General features: G+C 39.0%; 1 protein-coding gene across 10 annotated transcripts in view; it reads right to left on the bottom strand.

Annotated features, from left to right (window-relative positions):
• LOC144243797 (uncharacterized) overlaps positions 1-20,302 on the bottom strand; it is a 326,374-nt gene that overhangs the window by 173,423 nt on the left and 132,649 nt on the right. Inside the window, exon 6 of one of the 10 annotated variants that reach the window (XR_013338782.1) lies at positions 5,628-5,679. The exons of the other annotated variants lie outside the window; for them this stretch is intronic. The gene's annotated coding sequence lies outside the window, so the exon portion shown is untranslated. Of the gene's footprint in view, positions 1-5,627; positions 5,680-20,302 lie in introns of those variants that run through there. 10 annotated transcript variants of the gene reach the window in all.

The following is a 20,302-nucleotide window of genomic DNA, read 5'->3' as shown; positions in this document are numbered from 1 at the left end:
TAGTTAAACATCTCTGCAATCAACATAAAGATGAAAATATCTGGATATTGAGCTAGGGGTTAGTTGAAAAGTAAAAACCCATGAGAAGAAGGGCCATTTATTGGATAAAAGTTTAGGTTATAACAGTGGTTCACAACCAGGGGCAATGTTGCTCCCCGGGGAACGTCTGACAATGTGTGGAACTTGTTTGATTGTCACAACTCAAGAGCAGGGGGGACTGCTGGCATCTAGTGGGTAGAGAACAGTGATGCAGCTAAATATGCTCCTGTAGGATGCACAGGGCAGCCTCAAAGAATCTGCAGCCCACATTGTCATTCCCACCCTAGATAAATGTGAAGCTGCTTCTAACAGGTATATTCCAATTCTCTAAAATTCCTCCAAAGAGATGGTTACACACTTCTCCTCTGTGTTCAATCAACTCTATACTCTCTCTGATTTTTCTGGTTAAGGCAACAATTACTGCAGATCAAATGAAAAAATTGGAGGTGGGTGAGAATCAGTCATGTTTCTACTCCATTCCTTCTGGGCCAATGTGAAGTATCCAGCAGAGAAAGTTAAGGGTTGGAATTAGGTAGATCTTGAAGAGATACAGGGAAAACACAGGACTGGCCCTAAAGAAAATGGTCAGCTTTGTGTCCCTGTCCCTGCCATCTGACCCAATTCCTTTATCCAGCTGCTTCCTCCTCCTGGCATCTCACACTGTCATTTTCCTTCGAGGGTGTTCCCCTTGCAGAGGCTACCTGATATAAATCTCCTCGATGCTCTTTCAATCAAAGAAACCAATCCACTTTGGATGATACTTATCCAGAACACATCTCATGAGAAAGGAGGGCAAGATCTAAGATGGGGCAGGTTTTTGCACCCAATCTGAAGCTAAGTGCTTACGTGCACTATCACAACAAAACTGAGGCAGGTCCTCTCAGTTTCATTCTTTGGCGATGCATCTGTGGCACCATTCAACTAAGTAACTGATCTAAGATTGTATTGTTAGCAAGTGGTGAATGTGAATTCAAACCCAGATCTTTCTGTTCCCAAAGCCATGCCCTTTGTATCACATAGCTCCCTGGGTCACATTTTACCTTCTCTCTGTTAACTGGTGCATTCATCCAGAAATCCCTCAAAGGCTCATCATATTGGTAGTAATTACAGATATATATCTATTTTGGCTTGCCACATCTTCCAGTGGGCAGGTCTATCAATGCCTATTAATCAGGTCAAGTGGGCATGACATTCTACCACCTATGCAGGGTATCATACCTAGAAGGACTTTGAAATATAATTCAAGCAGACAGGTCTTCCTAAGACCAACTGCCAATCAATATCATTTATGATAATATATTGTAATCATAAGCTAAAGCCTGACTTGCTTAAATATATCCTGCTCGTAAATGGGACATCAGCTCCCTACTCATCTTGTTTGACTCTGAATCAGGTCACTCCTCTCTCCTTCGACTTTATAAATACAATGAGTCACACCTCTATAAATTATTTCCTTATAGGGCATCAGGGATGAGAATAGCTTTCTGTGCTCAAATGGTAATATCTAGAAGGCACAGGAGCCTCTAAAAAGCTCCATCTTTATCCCATGGGTTCTTAATTCATTAATGGGTTTTAAGAGGTCCAGATTTGCAAAATTTCATGTAAGTATGCATTTTTCTTCATATAATTGATGAAAGCTTTCTTCAAGTACTCAAAGATAACTACTGTTTCTGAATTTAGGAATCATATTCTCTTCTATCCTACAGAGCTTGTCCCATAATTTCTGCCACTATTCCATTGTCCTGAATTGCAGTATAAAGGATTTAACTCCTTAATACTAACCTGGGATACTGGGTGCATGAGGACAGGGAGCATCCTTGGATTTACACTCTCTATCACTACATGCCCAAAGTTCTGGGGATACCATGATCTTCTTCAAGAAGCCATCTCTGAGTGCAGGAAGTATACTGGCATATTGATAATTGATGTTTTAAGTTGAAGACGATAGAGTGAATGTGACTTCCTTTGACTTGTTTTTGGAATCTCTATGGGAATTCAGTAGAAGTAAAATTCAAAACTTCCTGTGTACAGTAGCCACCATGGCTTCTGGTAGCTGTTTCCCCACAAAACATTAATTTTTCTATCCTTAAAATATAAATATCTTAAAATTGAAAGAAACTTTCAACATCTAACCTATCCAGATCAGGAAGCTGATCTTGCAATATGCCTTGCTGAAAGAATTGTCCCACCTATATGTAGGTTCTCTCAATGATATGGTCTTGACTTGGCTTTTAGGGCAGCCTATTCCGTTATTTCAAAGAGAATCAGAAGTGTGCAGACCTTTATTCTGATCAGTTACAATCTGAACCAACATAACATTTATTTGATTTATTTTATTTAATCAAATATCAAGTATCTACTTTGTGGCCAGCACCATTCTAAGCCCAGGAGATACAATGCAATTGTGACAGACACTATTCATAATCTACTTGAAATTAACATCTAGCTGATGACTGTTCTAGAAGTGAGCTAGAATGATACCATCCCCTAGAGGACAGTCTCAACATTTGAGATGATGATCAGGTTCCCTCCAGTTGTGTCTTTTTTCTAAGCTATATATCTTCATTTCAAGTGTCTTACAGATGCCTTCATTATCCCAGTCAGCCTCTTCTATGTTTCTCAGTGGTCATCTGAACAATGGGTTGCCTACAATGAAATGCAATACTCAAGTCTGGTGAGCCTGAGAGTCTGAGATTTTCATGAAGACAAAACTCAAGCCTGCTGATTTATCATCAGTATTCAGATGATACTGATGCTCTAATAAGTTTCTGATCAGCAAAGAGAACAGTGGAATCCATGGAGAATGCCAAGGTGACTCTTCAAAGATTCAGCCAGCCGAAGCAGAGCCCATTATTCTTACCCGCTAGGACTTCTGTTCTTGCATGATAGCAATGAGGCTCCACCGCTGGAGTCATGCCACCGCTTCTGAGCTAAGCTAGGTGTAGGCACCCACGTCAGCTCCAAACTCTAAATCCAATCACACCCTCTGCCCAGTGCTACTTTCTTCATTCCCTTCAATCCTTACTTTCTTCATTACCCCAGTAAAATTCCTGAGCAAAAAATGTCAGTCTGTTTCCTAGGGAATCTGACCTAAGACAGAAAACCCACTGGGGTCCAGGTTTAAATAAGTTCAGTTCAATTAAGTTCTAGAGCTGAAATGAGTTTTCCCACCCTCCGCAAGTGGGCCAGATCTGTATTGGCCACATTGCCCAACTGTTGCTGTGGGTGAATGTGCCTTGGGTGTGGAATCTCTCTTCAGCTGTTAACGAATCCCAACAGCTGAAAGGCTTGAGTATCTAAGCTCGATAGGCAATGGTCCACAGCATTCACTACAGTCCCTGAGAGACTATATAGAGCAGTGTTCTGTCTATCCACATTTCATAAATAAACTGTGTGTGTGTGTGTGTGTGTGTGTGGTGTGTTTAATCATGAGGTTTCATAGCTAATTTGTTACTGGCAACAGAGCTTAGATACTACCCTGCCTAATAAACCTACCTCATAGCATTGCTAGAAGAATATATGAAAATAAATGTGAATCACTTCATATGAGAGGGGCCTTATGCACCTCTTTCAATATTGGCACTTCTCTGTTCTCTACATGATAACAAGACTTTTAAGAATGGACTCTATTCATAGTGTTACCTCCCCATTCCTTCATGGTTCTCAAAGTGTGTTCCCTAGACTAGCATCATTAGCATTATCTGAGAACTTACCAGAAATGTTAATTCTGAGACCCACCCTGGATCAACTAAATTAGAAACTCTGGGCATAATGCCTAGCAATCTGTGTTTTTACAACCTGCCTAGGTGATTCTCATTCATGATAAACTTGGTAAGCACTGCTCTAACTCATATTCTTAATTTGCTAGATAACATTCTTGCTATCCAAGACAAATATGTGGGGTCATCTGACTGTCCTTCTTGCTTCTAGTCCCCTATATTAGTTTTTATATTCCTCTATTCTACCCATTTTCATATTATATTCTATGATCTGTAGAAGTGTGTCTTTTCTCATTGACTGTGTCCTCCTCTCGGGTAGGTATTAGCTATGTTATTTTTGCATATCCAGTGCTTTGCATTGTTCTTACACATAATGAACACTCAACAAATTCATCCCATTAAAATATGCAGCATTTACTGTTTGCCATGGACTTTTCTAGGTATCTCAAAAAGCTTGTATTTAACAAAAAAAGACACAACCTCAAAAATAAATGCAATAAAGTGATGCAGATGCTATAGCAAAATATTAGTAGTGATATTCCTTGTGGCTAGCACTCTCTTAAATGGTTTGCATGTGTTAATTCATGTAGTCTTCATAGTAATTCTAGGAAAGTATAAAGTATGATTCTAGGAAAAGAACAGAATTCATCCTAAGGAAAATTTATTCTTTTATTTAGTTATAATTTTTAATGAGGTCTTGGTTATACAAGACAGGACCATAGCCCAATCTGGGATAAAGAGGATAAAGCAAAAGTAGCTAGAGAAAGATGATGCAAAAGGTTGTCTTCCTTGGAAGTTGGTGTTTTGATAACTGATTTTTTTTTTTGGTCTCCTATCTATGAACTGGGGAGAGAGAATAAATGGATTTATGATATATGTCTTAAGAATCAATACAATCTTAACCCAAATAGTAACTCTCTTAGGGTGAAATTTTAGACACTGGGAGCAGGGATGGAGATATTGGGGTAAGAAGCCTTCAAATCATAGTGCCTATGACACTCAGCCTGCTTTGTCTTTAAGGTTGTCTTCCTGTCATTTCCCAACAATATGGAAAACATTTTCTTCATGTGATACTTCAAGCAGAAAATTAAGAAAGTTTGTTTTATAATCTGAAAGAGTTGTTGAAAAGTAGGATTTTAATACTATTCATACATAGAAGAATTTCTTGGATTCCCTATCTTGAACTTATTTCTCGGCAGATTCATGACTGGTGTTTGAATTATTCACCACTATTTACATTGAGCAATTAATTCTCTCCAGTGTGATCTGACCATCTCTGAAAAGCTATATTATCAGGCAAGAAAAAAATCCATAATATCGGGCAGCTGAAATGATTTTGTAATTAGCATGACATGGTTTTCTATAATGTCACATTAACTCTGAACATGAAAAAAGACAGGGAGTAAATCGAGCTCAAGGTGTTAAGTGGCCCCCTTTCAAGCACATGCAATGGAAACCATGCAGTATCCATCTTGTTGCACACATCCCAATACCTACTCTCATCAGAAAAACAAGGCAAGGAATCTGTGTAATAGAAATCCCAGAACAACAGAACAGGCAGTGTATAGATAGTATAGAGTGTAGTAATGGCCCCCGTTCTTTGCCTCTCCTTCGATCCACATGTGATTTAATAGTTCTACCCATAAAGGAAATAGAATACATTTCCTTACCCTCTGACTTTGGGTTTGGCCACATGGCTTGCCTTGGTCAACAGAACGAAGCAGTGGTGACAGTCATGTTCAGCTTTGAGCCTAGGCAATCAGAGGCCTGTTTGGTGCCTGCTCTCTTGACCTCTGCTGTCTCCATAAGAAAAGTTTGCTCCACCTGCACGTCCAGGAAGAGGATGAAAGACTCATGGATCAGAGCCACAGCAGCAGCTGTCCTAAGCAGGCTCCTTCTAGGTGAGCTGAATCCCCAGCCTCTGCAGTCACAGTGGGAGAAATAAATGTTTACTGTTGAAAGCCAGGGACATGTTATGCTACTATGCAGCAATATGTGGCCATGGTTGACTGATACCAGGGGGCATCTGTTTTTTGTTTCAAGATGACTTCAAATGCAAACTTGAAAGTTAGCAAATAATGATAACTGAGTCTCACCTTGAAATGTACTAAAAATAGGATAACCAGAAACAAGGAAACCGGAAACAAAGACTAAGAAAAATAAATGGCTCCTTGAATTGGCTTTCATTTCAAAGATGCTAACAGAGAAGAATCCAGTTCTCTCAGTGAAACTCAGGGACTACCGCTTGACACTTTTAATTAAAAAGACATTAAAAAATTAACACAGAACTCTTCCTACTTTGCTCTAGGGCAGCTCATGAAAGATTGCCTCTTCGCTATCAGAATGCGTAATATCTATGTCCAGGCCCATCTGCTTCCCCTTCTACAGGAAAGATTGTGAATGTCAGTGCCTCCAGTGAGAAACTGTCCTGTCGAGGCTTAATTTCCTCAGCACTGATAACATAAAAGCAATCTGGCAGAATAAATTAGTGGATGATTCCAAAGCACACATTTTTGATCCTCTGCCATATTCCTGACAGAAATCATAATAGTCAAACTATTTTTCACTATGAAGAATGGAAAGACCTATCTGAAAAGGCGCAGTCCTGTTTCATCTTCTTAAAAAAACACTGTGTGAGATGCTGAGGGGCATAACTTCTCGGACAGTGCTTCTGAAACACTAATCTACATACAAATCACAGAGAGAGCATGTTTAAAGTGGATTTTGATGCAGTAGAGAGGGAGTGAGTTCAGAGATGCTGAATTCTAAAAAGCTCCTATATGTGGCTGCTGCTGCTGGTCCAGATACCCCAAGGGGAACATTCTTTATCTATGAGCAATCTCTGTAAGCTGAAGTTATCCTGAACTTCAGAACTGATTTCAGTACCACGAGAGAGTATGGTATAGTGGAAGGAATAGAATTCAAGGCCAGTCTGGTTGGTTCAGTAAGAATATTTAAATCTTGCGTATCTACTCAACTTGCTGCATACTTTTAGGCACTGGGCTACATGTCTCTCAGCCTCCACTTCATTGCCAATAAAACGAAAGTAACCACTCTGGGAAAGGAGTTACCTAGAGAAAATCTTGCTAAATGGCCATCAGTCAATAACATGAGTTCTTCTCTTTTAATACAGTAAAATCTCAACCATAATCTCAGTTTTCCCTAGTAAACTGACCTATGCTATATATTTGGAGGGGAGTTTATCCATTCATGTTCTGTCGCATGTCTGATTATTTATCTTAGGACAAAATGCTTCAATCATAAGAAGACATGGAAATACACATTCTGAGATGTCGAGATGGTTAAATGCTATTTATTTGATAAAACTTCATTGAAGGCACACTCTTCACTAAAACTGTGATAAAGTGCTTTGAAGTATACAAAGACAAGATTTCACACCCTAAAGGGAAGCTAAAATCTAGAAAGGATAAGAATTGCATTTTGTTTGGACGGTGTTATCTTCTTCTTGAATCTGTTTAAGACTTTCCTGTATTCTAGGATTGAATATATTTCATTAGTATTGTCCCTGTGCTTTTAAGAGATATTGGGTTTTGTAGAATAAAAAAAAAAAATCCCTTTTCCTAGAAAGGTATTTTAGAAGCTGTCTTCATGCCTTTCAAACTGTTTCTTCCAAAGTTAAGCAATCCTAAATATAAGTCACTGGTAAAAATTCTTCTGAAATGATTAGGACAAAATAAAGGCACCTGACATCATTATACAATTCTTAACGTATATTTTTAGATGGGAGGAAATTTTTGAAGTGATGGATTCTTAGAAATAACTTCTTAGTTGCTGGTTAATCCTTTACTATCACTAACCCTCATAACCCTCATCTATAAAATAAGAAATTAAGAATAAAAAATAAAAAAACTATAAAATAGAAATAGAAATTAAGAAATTATAAAATTAAGTATTTTAACTAATTGAAGAGAAACATAATAGTTGTTCAATAAATAATAGCAGCAACTTATTCCTTGATCCCTTTTTCTTAGGCTTTTCATATAAGATACCAGGTATCTCAAGGCAATACAAGCCAGGCATATTGGTCCATGGGGTTTTACCTTGTAATCTCCCATTAAAACACAAAGATGAATGTGCAGCTTCATGTTATATGGAAGTCTGTATTAAATTCAATCATTACTCTAGTTTGTCAGCACACTTTCTTTGCAGACCCCTATTACTTCCTCACAGAGCTCTTATACAAAGCATCTTATGATCATCTCTCCTAGAACTGGAAAGCCCCCACCTACATTCTGTCCCCAGCCTTAACTAACAGTGTACAGTCGCCTGTGCCAGCAGCTGCCAGAACTGGTGATAAGCGCAACAGGGCACTTCACTAATGACAAAGCCTGAAGCTATGGAAAATCACATAGTTGAAAAGTTTCTCAGGAAATGAATTGCAGAGATGTGAAACTGAGAGCCAGGGGTGGGATATTTTTTTTGTTTATTTGTTTCCAACTATGAATGCCAACCCTAGGCTTCTCTGTGTTGGCAGAGTTTGTAATTCAATTTTAAACACTCCTATTATATATCTATGGAATTATAACTGGGTTAGATGAAAGGACAGCCAATCCATGCACCACCTTCTAATATTAGAAGTCAAAGAAAATGCAGGAATTTGAGAATTTTTATGTTTTTGCAAGACGTGCTTTCCTTAGTGCACATACTTGAGATTCTTAGTGTAATCAATTGCCTCCATTTATTAAGCACCTACTGTGTTCTAGGTACATAGTTTATCTTATTGACTGTAATAACTTTATGAATCATCTACAGTTTTATCATGCCAATTTGCAGATGAGAAAACTGAGATTTAGAGGAGTTAAGTATAATTTTGCCCAGGTCAGAAAAGTGTGAATTGGTAGAGCTGAGATTTACAGTCTCTGTGACTTTAATACGGCTCCAGCATACAAAATTGTTTTTATAATATCACACCAGTGTATTAAGAAAGTGCCCCCTTTTCCTCTGGAAAGTAAACTTTAGAATTGATGAAATTGGGAAAATCAAATAAATCATAACCTCCAGGCCACTTCTTATTGCCACTGCAGTTGCCCCCCTCCCCCCCAATCTTTTATAAAAGTTGTACACGAAACATTTGGCTGATTTGAGTTTCCCACACCATCCATGCACCCCTATCCAATCTGTAGGGGAAATGGTGAACTAATGAGCAGTCAAATATCAAGATAGTTGAGTTCAAGAAAGAGGATTGGAGGGAGAGATCTTGGGGCAGCTTAGGAAGGTAGGGGACAAGTGAGAAATGGGAAGCTTGAGCAGGTCTATGTATTCATGGAAGAAATTTCTACATGAAGAAGAATTTGTTTTACTTGCAACAAAATAAGAAATCCCTCTCTTAGTGAGATCTACTTTACTGGGAAAATATTTCCTTAAAATCTTCAGGGCAGGATTGGGAAAAGCATGTGCTGCGGTGGTAGCCAAAGGAGGGAGAGGTAGGGAGGAAGAATGTGGTAGATGAGAGGAAGACAGGCATGTGGGCAGGGAGCTTGAAGAAGACGAATGTTGGGTGGGAAACGTGCTGGATGAAATGCAGTGTGCTTCCTGAGGCAACTGAAGCTCATGATCTCTAGGATTTTCAGTAGAGGCTGCCAAAAGTGTTAGAGCTGATTAACAGGTGGATTCCTCGTCATGATTGATGGCACTGGACAACAGAACATCTGACTCCAGGTTACATCCAGAATGTTAGCTAATCTCCAGCACCACAAGAGGAAAGGACTCAGACGACACCAGGCAGTGGGGAGAATTAGATCTTTTGATTCCTCTGACACTGACAGCATTTAAACCTCTCACAAGCCTCATGCTTGAGTCTTAATAACATGGCTCTGCCCTCATCCTATAGCTCCGGTTAGATGACAAAATAAATACGCCAAGGCAAGATTCACTCTGGAAGCCAGGGCGCCTGGGTGGCTTAGTCGGTTAAGCGTCCGACTTTCGCTTAGGTCATGATCTCGCGGTTCGTGGGTTCGAGCCCTGTGTCGGGCTCTGTGCTGACTGCCAGTTCAGAGCCTGGAGCCTGTTTCAGAGTCTGTGACTCCCTCTCTCTCTGACCCTCCCCTGCTCACGCTGTCCCTCTCTCTCTCCTAGAAATAAATAAAAAAATATATATATAAAAAAGATTCACTTTGGAAGCATCTTTGTACATGCTCTGATGTTCAGTAAATGTAATACTTGTTACATTTTTAAATTAAGAATTAATAAATTAACCTCTAATATATTTGGAATCCACATGAAGCTTAACACCCTATGTCCTTGAACAATTTATGTAATCTCTCTGAATCTTAATGTCTCTAAGTGTGAAAAATTATTGAGATAATAATATCCATTCCTTAGGCCCAGTGTATAGATTAGGAGGAGTACTCTTTGCATGTAGGTATGTATACATTAAATATAATATGTACATAAAGCATTTGGCACAGTGCCTGGAATGTTGGAAAGTACATGGGTCAGAGGTGTTAGCTGGTTGTGTTTCAGTTATTAATACTTTTTTTAAGATCTTGGCTTTGATCTGAAGTACAATCTCATAGATTAGAAATCAAGAGCTCTCATTATATTCCTGCCAGTCCCCAAGGCTGGTTTTCTCTCTTCTTTCCCTACCTTCTCATTCCTGTGCCCAAGTCTGATACCACTTAGAATTAACATGAGTGCAACACAGGGTCCTTTCACAACTTCTGTGACTACTTCTCCCCATCTTCACATACACACACCCCAGCATTTATGCATTTTTGAGAGAATTCAGTATTTGAGGGCCACAGGACAGATTCACCTTGCAGACTGTGTAACATCCCTACCATCACACTAACCCCATCCCCTCTCTCCCTTTTGCTATTTTCTTCCACCCTGAAAAGTGGCAAGAAAATCTGTTCCCTTAAGCGGTAAGGAGCAGTGGAGCTCATATTTACACCCACTGAGTCCAGCCTTTCATTCTGAGTGCATTTCCCACAGATATAGTTGTTTTCACCTACAGAATTCTGGTGAATAAAACATTCTCTGTTCTGATACGTTATCACTAATATAATAAGGAACTCCCTGATGGTGAATTTCACTAAGCCTGTAATAAGTTTACCAGGGCAGCCTGTCTTTTCCTTCTTTACGGTTCCTCACAAGTAGATGTAGACTAATGTGTTTGTGTGGAATGGAGCCCGAGATGCTCTCTTTTCAGCTTGTCTCATAATATAAGGTCTTGCATTTATAATAGGGGTTTTCCTAAATGATCTCAGATAGAAGGTGTTGGAATCACCAAAGCTCATAAAGCTTCATATACCTAATTAGCAGCAGAGCAAAGATAAGAAATTGGGTCTCCAGACCCTTACTTCTATGTTCTTCCCACTGCATATTACATTATACCCAGTGCCCTAGCTCAACTAAATAAACCTCTGTCGACATCTGATTAGAGACCAGGAAGTGCCCTCCTTCCTGATCAAGGCCGACCTCAAAGTTCTAACTTATTTATTTCTATTTTAGTTCTTAAAAAGAAGAAGAAGTAGAAGAAGAAGAAGAAGAAGAAGAAGAAGAAGAAGAAGAAGAAGAAGAAGAAGAAGAAGAAGAAATGCTTTTCTTTTAAAATGATGCAGTGTTTGGAAACGTCCCCAAGAAGGTTCTTTTCTTTTTTCAAAAATAAATCTCAAGGTCTGGTTTTGTTTGTTTGTTTGCTTGTTTTTGGTGAGGTTGCTCTTCAAAAGGACCCGATGCACTTGGGTTGTGCAGCCATCTGCCACTACATGCTCAAGTATTGTGGTTAAAAAACTCTGGCCACCCTGCCTTTGATATAGAAGAACCACACCAGGTTGAGTCATATTCTGTGGAGAGAACACAGCTAATTATGGGATGTGCTGGGCCCAGAGAATATGTTAACTGCTACATAATTACAACTGCAATCCAAGGGGACAGAGTCATGGAAATCCAGTTAATATAAAGAAGTCAACATAAAAATACTCAATTCTAAGCCACAAACAACTGAAATATAGTTCCATTCTTGAACTTCTATTCACATGGACTTCCCAGCTGAAGATCTGGTTTATCTTCAGGGATGCCCATGATCCTGTAGCCCTCTTTGCAGTTAAGTACAATACTGCTTCAACAATTCTGCGTTGTGATAGTTTGAAAGAAGATGAGAGTTTCAGAGACACAAGACCTTGATTCTAGCTTCAGCTCTCTAATTAAAAAGGCAAGAGACCTTGTACGAGTCACTTAATTTGGGGAGGGGGAGGTTGTGGGTAGATTGAGAGAGTGTCTGAAGTTTCCCTTCGTGACAAATAGAAATAGTACATTTCAAAGGAGTTATTGAACACCAAGTTCAGGCCATGCAAGTATTTAGAATTCAGAGATGAATAAAAACATAGCCTAAAAGCCAATTTCACAAGGTTATTACACTTTCTCTGAATGTTCTATAATTTAGTAAGATCACAACAGCAATAGAAACCTTACCCTTTGGGAATTTTCTTTACTCTTTGAAAAAAATTCAACTCAAATTCTGATCAAGCAAAGTAACTTCTCATGACCAGTAGACTGAGAGGTTGAATGGTGGGAAAGTAGAAATAAAACTTTCACTGGCAGTATTTCATGGCCACATTCGATGATGTCTAGGCTGTGTTCTACAACAATCTACCTGTAGGATGTAAGTCCACAGGCTGAATCCAGGACAAAAAGCAGAGGAACCTAAAAGGATTCTAGCACAACAGTTGTGTAGTACACAGGGATACGCATGTACATGTCTGCGTACATGCAAATACGCAGCTGTCTCTCTTCACAGTGTGACACAGGGGCTCTTTCCCTGGGATCTGAATTGGAACCATCTAAGGTGCCCATGTCATACCATAAAGTTTTCATTTGGCAGATCTGCAGTTTACCCATTTTGATACTCAGGCACCCCTGCCAAGTTTATCTACAAAAGAAATATGAGATGGTTATGACCTTGAATTTTGAAAAGTCTCTCTGGTTTATGATTATTAATTGCCATGTGGAAACTGTTTTGTAGGACATTGGGAGAAGCCATGGTTGGAATTAGAGGTTAAAGTTGTATTCCCTACTACGCTGATTAATTAATTGGCTGGAGGACTTCGGCAAGGGACTTAATATTTCTAAAATTTATTTGTATCTGTAAAATGGGGACAATACCCAGCCCAGTCCTGAGGATTAAATGGGGCAATTTATATACTTAGTTTTGTGACAGAAACTTAATAATAGTTCAAGTAATGATGGTAATACTCCTGAAATGACTCTATATACAGGGCTGTAATGGAAGAAAACATATGATTTCTGAGGCATAGTTATCTCTCAAAAATCTATGATAATGAGAAAAGGTTATTGTAGGGAGTAAGATCATTAATAAGTAATCTAAAAATCTCATTTTATAAAATTAAAATAGTTTTTCATTATAAAACATGTATGTTCACTATAAAATTTTTTTAATGATATAAATACATATAAGGTAGAATATTAATTTTATTCTTCCCAACTCCAAAATCCAGTGATTATTTTTTATATATTTTTAGGTATGCTTATATGTGTGTTTAATAAACAAATCATTTTAACTTATTTAAATGAACTTTTTTTTGAGAGTGGGGGAGGCACAAGGTGGGGGGGGAGAGAGAGGGGGAGAGAGAGAGAGAAAGATAGAGAGAGAGAGAGAGAGAGAATCTTAAGCAGGCTCCATGCCCAGTGTGGAGCCCTATGCAGGGCTTAATTCCACCACCCTGGGATCATGACCTGAGCTGAAATCAAGAGTCAGACACTTACCTGACTGAGCCACCCAGGTAAATAAAATTTATTTTAAGTAAAATTATTTTAAGTAAAAATGGATTGTGTTATATATACTATCTTACAGATTGATTTGGCTCTGTTCAATAATATATCTTAAAACTTTCATGCCGTTACATATTATAAATAATCTCTCATTGTTTTAACATGCTGGATAATATAATGCTATATGGATACACAAAAATGTATTTACTAAGATGGTTGAACATTCAGATTGCTTGTAATTTGTAAGAATCACAATGCTACAGGGGCACCTCGGTGGCTCAGTCGGTTAAGCGACCAGCTTTGGCTCAGGTCATGATCTCACCACTCGTGGGTTTGAGCCCCGCGTCAGGCTCTATGGGGACAGCTCAGAGCCTGAAGCCTGTCTTCAGATTCTGTGTCTCCGTCTTTCTCTCTGACCTTCCCCTGCTCATGCCTTCTCTCTCTCTCTCTTTCTCTCAAAAATAACTTTTAAGAAAACATTAAAAAAAGAATCAATGCTATAATAAGTAAAGCTATACTTTAAAGAATGGTATATATTCTCTAATCTTTTAAAAATAAATAAGGCATTATTGGAAGGAAGGAAAGAAAACATGAAAAGTTTATTAACTTATATAATCATTTGATGTGCATAATGTTAAATAACATATTTGTGAGGTTTTTTGTTGTTGTTGCTGAATTTTACTGATAATTTTCCAGAAGGAGAATTAATTGGATTGGGTGGCATTCTTGTGGGCATGTTTGCACAGCTTTATGTAAAAGAAAGAGAGTCCAATAAAATTGGTGTTCATTGAAAATGTGATGAATCTAACCTAATGAATCTAATCCTTGGGTTCTGAAATAATTCTCATACTTTGACATTGTGTGGGCATCCCATCGTGAACTACCTTAGAGCCAGATGACAGGGCTGCTCACATGATATACCCAGAACTTAACCAGGCAGACACCCCAGGGCCTTTGTTTCATTTCAATGGTAATGTGAGACAAGGTTTGCACTTAACATTCATTAAGAGAGGGAAGAGAAATATTTTTCTTCAGTGTTGGCTTTGGGAGTATGTTAAGCAACTCAAACATTTTAGAGGTCCCAGTTCCTGATAACATACTGGCGGAGATCCTGCGTGAGTAGGCACACCTGCTTGGAAAGATTACTTGTTTTTGTCTAGTGGATCTACATACACTATGTAGTTTTAATCAAAACTCCATTGAGATTTTTCAAATGGACATTTACTAAGCTGTTCCTAAAGTTAACCAAAACAGTACACGACCAAGAACGGCCAAAAAATTCCAAACAAAACAAACCAAACAAAATAAAACAGTGTATCAAATCAAAATATACAGATATTAAAACATTGTGGTGACTATGTCAGGAATAGACAGATAAATTGGAACAGAATATAAAAGTCTGGAAATGAACCATCTGTAAGAATTTGTTATGTGAATAAGGGGACACTTCAATTGGAGGTAAAATCATGTGCTACTCAAAATTTAGATTCAATTTGGAAAAAATAAGCTATATATTTCATTATACATACAACAGAAAGACTAAAATGAATAAAAGAAAGCTTTGAAAAGTATTAGAAGGAAACATGCTAATAAGACAATTAAATTAAGACTTGAATTATGAACATGGGGCACTAGAAAAAACTATAATATGTATATAAATATACACACATACACATACTGCCAATATACTTCCTATATATACATATGAAAGTCTTTCTAAGCAACACACAAAACTCAAAGGACATAAATACAAATATTGGTAGACTTTACTACCTAAATCTTTCAATTTAGATACTTTGAAAGGCATCATAAAGATCTTTAGAAAACAAGTTACAGTGGGAGAAAATATTTTCAAAAAGAATCAATACTTCTAATATTAAAAGCTCTTACAAAGCTCTAAGAATAATGTAACAAGACCACTAGGGAAATGTACAAAATATTTGAACAGACAGTTCAAAAAAGGAAGAGGGCAAATCTATCCAGAAACATTAAAAGAGACTCAATTCAGGGTAATTGAGGAACTAGAAATAATTAAAACAACACCAATAGGCCATTTTTCTCCAATCAGATTTATAAAAATTGCAAAAGATGATCTTTGGTGCTGGCAAAATGCAAGGGCAAGAAATGGACCCTTTAAAGCACTCTGTGCAGGGAGATAACAGCCGTTTTGTGGTATAACTTTGTAATGTTCATCAAATTCAAAGGTATTTATACTTTTTCAGTTTCTCTCCCATAGGACTCTTCACTGATGCTTAGATATTTATGTAAGGGTGTTACTGTAGCATTATCTTCACGGTTACCTGTGTAGCACATACTAATTCCATAGAAATGGTTGACGGGATGATTAGAAGGCTCCCCAGGGAGAAACCCGGCTTGAGCAGACACTCTATAACTCAGTTCACTAAAAGGCTGGCGGAGATGCAGCATGAAAAGCAACAATATTTTTTCAGATAATCTCTACTTTTCAAAAAAGACCCAAACTCCATGTATAAAAAACATTCAGAGTCAGGCTTCTATTTTGTAACCCCATTTGTGTTTCTTGTCTGCCTAAAATCAAGGCAATACTTTAGAGAAATTAAATGAATAAGAGGTTTTATGTCAGTGCCGTCTAGTACTGAATATGTCAAAAGTCAAATGCTTCCCAACCATGTTCTTCTGAAAATACTCTTTCAGTATTTTCAGTATACAAGTCACATATTTGAGAAAGCTTAAAGATAAAACTGTCATTAAGAAAACATTGTTCCTTTGGCCATGGTCTTATAACCTCACCAAAAGATGACTAGAATATTCTTTTCCTTGCTGTTTGTTAAAGGTTCGTGCAGTTCCAGCTCTACAGCCATGTTTATCAACCGAACTATACAGTGCAACCTGTGTTTGGAAGGCTAGTTCTGTTTTATTACAGTTTCCCACAGACAAAACAAAAATATTTGTTTAAACTTATCTATTGAACACAAAAATCACTACTGTTTTCCTGTTCAACTGATACTAATGTTGGATCTAAACTTTAAAATGACAACAGTGGTACCTGTCTGGCTGAGCAGAGATTTTAGGCCTAGAGCACATCACCATATTGCCTCTTCAAAACAGGATAAAAGGGCACCTGGGTGGCTCAGTCAGTTAAGCATCTGACTCTTGACTTCGGCTCAGGTCATGATCTTTCAGTTTGTAAGAATGAGCCCCACTTCGGGCTCCATGCTCACAGAGCAGAGCCTGCTTGGGATTCTCTCTCTCCCTCTCTCTCTACCCCTCTCCCACACACTGTGTGCTCTCTCTTTCTCAAAAATAAATAAATAGATTAATTAATTAATTAATTAATTAAAAAGAAGGCTCTGAAACTCTGTTTCATGGACCACAGGGAAGACAACATTCTGGCTGTTCTGACAACACACCTGCTCCCAACCACTACTGATACTGAAGTCTGTCTCATTCGCTTCTCCTCTCACCTAAAAACCAAAGCCCACCACTTATCAGGATGGTTCATGCTTCCCTTTCTAATCGTTAGTATTCCCACAGACCCTTCTGGATCCCTAGCTTGGTATGCTCTTAGAGCGATGTGCAAAGGAGGACTCCACTCACTAGTGCTATGAAGGATTGGATATCAGGTACATGATGGTTAAGGCTTAGTATGTAGAGTCGGACCCCTGAAGGAAATCCCAGTTCTGCCACTTAACTTGTGTGCCCTTGAGCATATTACTGAACTTCCCTCAGCATCAGTTTCCTTATCTGTAAAATGGGAATAACAGAAGTATTTGCAGGATTGCCAAGATCATTAAACAGGCTAATATGTTGCCTGGCATATAAAAAGAGAGGGAAGAAAAGAGCTCTCATGGCTAGCATCCTCGTTATCTACCTGCATGGCCCTGCTTTGGCCAGACCTCGGTTTACTTAGCAAAAACAGGCCACACCAGTTCCCACAAGGCCACAGCACTGCTTGCAGGTTTCCCAGGCTATGGGCATGCACACCACATTGGAGGCAATGCCATCAACAAGAAGGTGACAGAAGTTCCACCCTGAGTCCCAGCCATGCCTGACCCTCCATTGTCACTGTCTCGGGATCCAGATAAAAAGGAAAGAAGCTCCATGGCTCTATGCCACTGTGTGCATACCTTCCTTCTAAAACCAGGCCCTCTGCAGACCTAATTGTGCACACATGTGCCTTTTGCTAGACCATGAACCTGAAGGAGGAGGAATCAAGTCCCTTTTTTTTTGTATCTCTTTTGGTTATTTGCCTTGACTGTGTCTGGAAAAGAAGGAATGGATGGAGGGAGATGTGTAATAAGCAAGACAACTGAACCAGCCTAAGGTAAAAGGGAATTTGCCTTGTTTACCAACCCCTTTGTTCCCAACTGCAAAAGATGTTCTTCTTCTTGGCTTATCAATGCCTTCCAGCATGTCTTAGCTTGGCTCCACTGCGCTTGGGATTCCTTCCCCCATCTCTCTGTATCAGAAACCTCTCTGTCTCTGCCAAATGGCAATCAAGTGTGAATGCATTAGTCCTCTAAGACAAGATACTAACAAATCGATGTAACAAAAAACCCAAATCCTTAATCCAGGGAAAGCAATTCTCTATAAAGACTCTAATACAGGTCATTATAATGGGGCAATGTTAAGTTCTGAGTCCGGCGGGTGAGAGAAAGTCACCTATACGATTTTCCTTTCTCCTTCCTTTTGTAATAGCTTCCTCAATTAGTTCTGAGAAATGTACCTGTAGGATCCGAATGAGTCTGGCCACCCTGCTGCGTCTATGCCTGTTCTATCGCCTCTTTGGTTTTCCCAGAGCCAGCCTTAAAAGAATCAAAGTTCACGTAGAAAGTACTGTGAGAAAGCCACTGCACTGTTTGGAGAACTGTATCAGAGAAACTAGAGATAACCGAAGGGCTTTCTAGTTCCTCCTCCAGGCCAGTAGCAGCATTGTTCTGAATACAATCAAGTGTTTGATTTCTTTGCATGACCACATGCAATCCCTGTGGAGAGCCCACGACTAAACATGAGCAAAGGCTGGTACTTTCCCCTCTCAGTTCAAACCTCCAGCCAAATGAATCATAGGAGTTCTATGAGAAACTGAGGGGAAAACCCACCAATAACTAGTCAAAAACCTTTAAAGTATGACTGAGGAAGTAGCTGGAGGGAGAAAAGAAAGCCTCGCAAAGCACTATTTATCGACGGGGCCTCCTCTGTGCTTCACATTGCCCGAGGGCCTTGGATTGGAGTGTGGATTACTCTGTATTGATTGATTGACTCTGTTCAAGTTGAGCGTCAGCTGCCTGAGGACAGAATCGCACATGGCAGTGGCATCGCGTTCACAGTGGATTTGGAGAACAAGAGTGCCTGGGTTTGAATTCAGTGTCTACCCCATGTGTCCTTATAAATTTGGATGAGTTATTCCATCTCGATGGGCTTCATTTTCTTTTTTTTTTTTTGGTTTTTTTAAAATACTTTATTTCTGAGAGAGAGAGAGAGACAGTGTGAGCAGGAGAGGGTCAGAGAGAGAGGGAGATACAGAATCTGAAGCAGGCTCCAGGCTCTGAGCTAGCTGTCAGCACAGAGCCTGACGCGGGGCTCGAACCCATGAACCGTGAAATCACAACCTGAGCCGAAGTTGGACGCTTAACCGACTGAGCCACTCAGGTGCCCCTCATTTTCATTTTTATATGAGGACAACATTACAATCTACCTCATGAAGTTACTGTTGGTGTTGCCTGTATTAAACCACTATGCCCACGCCCAGGCGTAATCGCTGATGATCAATAATTATCAATTCTTACTGTGGACCATTGCTGTCCTCCAGGTACAGAGCCCAGGGCACCAAAAATTCTGAAGATCGACATGATTCAATGAATAAATCACCAGCGCTGCCTTTGGTGATAAATTAAATGGTCTAGACCAATTGTATCATCCTATTCTCTCACCTCTGTTTACCTTATCAAACAGTTCTTTTCCTTATTTGTTTAGTAGCAGTTTATGAAATTTTGTAGTAGCAGAACTTATGCACATCAAGGGGGTTATTTCTTTATTCAACAAATGATTTTAAAACAGATACATTTTTCCAGACACCAGGAGCACGCTAAGAAAATGACACAAAGATAAAATGCCTAAATCACTGTTACTGATAATGACCGCTTCCGTCTATTATCTACCTTGTAATAAACATTGTATTAGGCTCTTTACATACATTAGCTCATTTTATACTGACAAAAATTGGTAAGGTGATTATGGTATCCATTTTAGAGAGAAGAAAACTAAGATTCAAACAGACCCAACAACTTTGCTTAACACTTTTCAGCTAGAATTTTCCAGAGCTAAAACCTCCTCTGTATTTCCAAAGCTTGTTCATGTTCTACTCTCTTGCTATACCTCTTCTAACATCTCACTACAATGTCAGGCAGAATGAAATAAGCACTCCATTGGAGGCATGAGTAAATCACTATGGGACTCTGGAATTCTGGGAGGAAGAACAATGAACATGGATTGTGGAGAACGAGGGACTTAGAAGGAAACATATTTAAGGTAGACGAGATAACAGAGGGGAAAGAAGAGGATGAAGGGCTCCAGGAAGTGAAAACATATCAGGAAAGGCCCAGCAGTATCCATTTACAGGGGGAAGTAGGCTGTGTGCCATGACCCAGAAAATCAGCTGCAATGTCGGGGTGAATTACTTATGGGTGGGGTAGGATTCCAGAGTTTGGGAAAAGATTGTTGTTTAAAGTACAGACACAATCTACCTGCATATTCACACACCTTGTTACATAGTTGAAGTAAAGATAAACTTGAGCCCCACCTTGGGTTTGGAG

The sequence above is a fragment of the Crocuta crocuta genome, unplaced genomic scaffold (genome assembly GCF_008692635.1).
Source record: "Crocuta crocuta isolate KB4526 unplaced genomic scaffold, BGI_CrCroc_1.0 scaffold448, whole genome shotgun sequence".
Taxonomy (NCBI): Eukaryota; Metazoa; Chordata; class Mammalia; order Carnivora; family Hyaenidae; genus Crocuta; species Crocuta crocuta.
Note: the sequence above shows the minus strand (reverse complement) of the source record. Positions and strands in the feature narration are given on the sequence as shown.